Source organism: Rhipicephalus sanguineus, chromosome 7 (assembly GCF_013339695.2).
Source record: "Rhipicephalus sanguineus isolate Rsan-2018 chromosome 7, BIME_Rsan_1.4, whole genome shotgun sequence".
Classification (NCBI taxonomy): domain Eukaryota; kingdom Metazoa; phylum Arthropoda; class Arachnida; order Ixodida; family Ixodidae; genus Rhipicephalus; species Rhipicephalus sanguineus.
In genome coordinates, this window is record NC_051182.1 from 105466285 (window position 1) to 105470501 (window position 4217).

The 4217-nt window shown below is 48.8% G+C and overlaps 1 non-coding gene across 1 annotated transcript; it reads left to right on the forward strand.

Moving 5' to 3' along the window:
- The first annotated feature begins 2563 nt into the window (after window positions 1-2563).
- On the forward strand, window positions 2564-2636 carry Trnas-gcu (transfer RNA serine (anticodon GCU)). The gene has a single exon. It is a non-coding gene; the product is annotated as a tRNA-Ser (tRNA).
- The last annotated feature ends 1581 nt before the right edge of the window (window positions 2637-4217 follow it).

A 4217-nucleotide genomic window follows, 5' to 3' on the forward strand; every position in this document is an offset into this window, starting at 1 on the left:
CACTCACTCACTCACTCACTCACTCACTCACTCACTCACTCACTCACTCACTCACTCACTCACTCACTCACTCACTCACTCACTCACTCACTCACTCACTCACTCACTCACTCACTCACTCACTCACTCACTCACTCACTCACTCACTCACTCACTCACTCACTCACTCACTCACTCACTCCACGTTAATCAGGATTAATTACCAAAACGCGCAGAAAACAGCATATTCATTCGTTTTATTTCTTGGAATATAACATCGACAATGTTGCGCGAATATGACACAATTGCAGACAGTCGATTGTAATTTACTAAAAAAAAAAGGAAAATTGAAAACCAGCCGTTTCTATGCGTGGTTGTCAATTCGCCTTCGCGCTGCCAATTGCCTGATTCCTGGTTAGCGCAATTGGTAGAGCGACCGCACCGGAAAAACGTTGGTCCCGGGTTCGATCGCCGGACCAGGACGCATTTTTTCGGCATCTAAGAAGCTTTCTTTCTGAGAAATCCGTATGGATTTCCTTGTGGCTTCGTGCTACAAAATGGTGGTTGTAATTTTCCCCTTTCTCAACACTTCCACCACCTTGCTGGATTCCGCAGCACCGATTTGCCATATTTCGTAATTTGCTGCCGAAGCGGACGTACAGCTATTGCGAACGTGTTTGCGGGTTAGAGAACGCTTGTACTGCAATTGTGCTGCCCTCATACCGCCGGGGAGTAAGTGTATGGGCTGCGTGGTGCAGGAAAAAGAAAATTGTGCCAACAAAGCACTTGGTGCACTGGTCTGTGGCAACCTGCATCAGCCATTACCCGCTTGTATGCACCTGCACTCTCGTACAACTAACGAAGCGCCTGCGCTGCGCCGGCGTTTTTCGTAACCGAACGAGAACGGTCTGGTTGCAAGACCAGCTAAACGGCTAAGCGTAGGAGGCCGTTTAATTAGTGGAACAGGCCCATGTTTTGTTTGTATTTTTAATCATTTTGGCAGTAAGCTAGAATATCCACGTCTGCGGATGAATTCACAAAGCTCTTCCTATGCAAATTTTGCTTGCGTGGCATCCCTCAACCGTAATGTTACAAGCGTCACAAATGGATGAGATTTGCTGCAATCGATCTAGCTCAAGCGCTTTACTTCTTAACATGAATTTGATTCTTTTTTTTTGCGCAGAAGTATTGAAAGGTTACCAAATTATTTAGTTCTACTGCTAAAAAATGCGGAAAGTTTGCACTAAGTTGCGCAAGGCTCGCACAGCAAAGCTGGTTGGTCCTCAGCTCATCGCGCTGCAGCACGGGAATCACATCGCCGGCAGCAATTGGATGCAGCGTGCTTGACCGAAGAAGCGGTAGCCAAGGGACGGCGACAGGCGGATCCCGAATACATTCAGAGTGGCAAAGCTTGCCACTCTGAATGTGGTGAAATCGCTGTCCCTAAGCCACGGTGCAAGAAACTGTGGCGGTTGCTATGACGACGGTTCCGAGGCGGCTGTTCCTCGGAGCGGCGGCGACTTGGCTATTTCTAGCATGGGTGGCGCGCAGCTGTGGTGGTTGCTATGGCAACGGCACAGCAGGGTTTTGTTTTGTTAACGGACGTCTTACTGTCAGCTTTAACAGCTTCGCCGTCAAAAATGGTTGGAAGTATTCGGACGGGCTACTGCGAGGTTGGCGCCCCCAAATTGCAGATATGTCTGGAATGCGTAAACAACAGCGACCACAAAAACAGATGAATGTGTGCTTGCTTTGCGTGGCAAGACAGCACGCATTAAGCCAGCATCTTCGTCAGCTCAACCTCGCACTCTTTCCCTCCCACCCGTTACAACTGGCGTGTGAGGCAGAGTCCTGTCGCACATAAAACATTTACGTGACCTCACGGCGACGGCGACGATATTGTTTTCCGAAAAAAAGCAAATGTAGATAGACATTGAGACTACACCACATGCTCGACTTCACTATTATTATTAAAGGGAGGCAAATTAACATTCGTTAATGCGCACTCGCACGTACGCGCAGCAATTACGCATGTCCATGCCAACGAGGTGGTGAAATTAGTGCAGGTGCGAAGATTAGGCGTACGGACGTTTAATTGCACGCCGTTCTTTTCCCTTACGGCAGTCGAGACCAGATGCGGCTCCCCGCCATTAGTCGGCACGTTCGTCCTCTTTATTTTGCTCGGTGCCTACAGAGCACGTTGGCTAATTGATCAAGGCCCGCGTACACGCCGCTGCAGATGCCGCCCGCGGAAAGCGCGTTGGCCATTTTTTTTTACTGCGACAGTTCAGGATTGACGGCAAACCAGATTAACCTGGCGAACGAAATTGGACGTAGCAGGTACTGAGTTGGCCGCACTACATAAGAATGAAGCAAAAAAAATTCACCGACGATTACGATAGTGCCTAATCCGAATTCTGAGCGCAGCTTCGTGATGGGGCAACGCCAACTGTGTTTGAATTTTTGGCTATCCGTAGTTGTAGCAATGTAACATTCGTTACGTATTGCCATAGAAACTGCCAGCGCTCGAGTGCTACGCACACCACTCTGTGCATTGCAGGCGTCACGAACCAAGCGAAGCCCCGCCACGGTGGCCTAGTGGTTATGGCGCTCGGCTGCTGACCCGAAGGTCGCGGGATCGAATCCCGGCCGCGGCGGCTGCATTTTCGATGGAGGCGAAAATGTTTGAGGCCCGTGTACTTAGATTTAGGTGCACGTTAAAGAACCCCAGGTGGTCGAAATTTCCGGAGCCCTCCACTACGGCGTCTCTCATAATCAATCGTGGTTTTGGGACGTTAAACCCCAGATATTATTATTATTAACCAAGCGAAACGCAGACATCCCCGTTATGACAAGCCAAGCCAGCCGCAGTGCACGTGCCAGCCCTGCACGCGCACGAACTCCGACCAAGGGGCCAGCGCGTGTGATGGAGGGAGAAAGCGAGGTTAAAGGACTATGGCTCGTGACATCGACAGACCCCGGGTTCGCTCTCTTTCGTCTGCGTTCGCTCCATTGGTTACGCTGTCGATGCTGACGCCAACAGCGACGCCGCTCAACGCCGGAACAGGCGCCTAAGAGCTGCGCTCTAAAGGTTAGGAAAATAGGACGCCAACGGCGACGCCGCTCAACGTAGAAACAGGCGCATTAGAGCTGCGCTCTGAAAATTAAGAAAATGTATTCCGCCTTTGTATTCCACCTTCCATCTTTCTTTAACAATACGTAGAAAGAGTTAAAAGTTGAATACGGAAGAACGATACAAGAATAAAACCTACGTAAGCTAAAGAACCGGCTTTGCTTGCAATTCGTATCGCATGTACCGGATGAGACGAAGTAGGACAGCATGGCGAGTCAGGCTGGTTGCTTGGGGCTCGCATTAGAACTCTGTGCTGTCGGCCTTTTCAATTCTCTTGCTCGCAGGCGGTACGCTTTGAGATCTGTTCAAACATAAATGAGTTTTCGTTGGCGGAACGCGTTTCAGTTTTAGAACGTCAACAACGAATGTCGTTTCGAGTGCGAAGCCGCGATTACCGTTGGTTCTATTTGCATCGATTGCCTGCTTTGCGAATTTGCCATGCGTCAGCGCTGTCTTTATTATCACGCTGTGCTCTTGATATATAAACATGATATATCAAAAAGGACGGTCGATGATACTGCAGTGAACAGAAATGTGCGACATAAAAGAAAGAGTAATGACGATAAAGATCGAATTATATAAACGTACACCTCTGCTCCGGGCGTTAATCATCATTTCAATGAAATTCAAGTGGAAGATTTGGCGTCGTCACACTCCGCCTCACATGAGTTAGGCAGGCAGTGAAGGCACCTCTACAGGCGCCATCAAATCGGGAATTGGAATAAAAATGAACCGCTTGTCCTCTTGTAATAAACTATAATTCCACCGTGAGCTAAAATGTTAGATGTAAATACGTGGAGATATTAATTATGCTTAACAAACTCGCTTCTTTATTTTTCTTTCGCCATAACATGCCGAAGGATCGCGTACCGACTAGATGACGTTGCTTGCTGCAGGCTTCACTGCACGGCACCCAATCATTGAGGCGGAGTGTTGTGCGACCGTCCAGCCTGTGGAGAACCACTCAGATGCTTGGGGCGATCGATTACTAGAATCGCTTAAAGTATTCCTAGGCCATTTGTGGTCACGCAACTGTAGCGCTTTGTGAGGTATATAAACTAAAGATGGGTGGGTAAATGAAAGCCACCCAGAAGCCCTTAGCGTG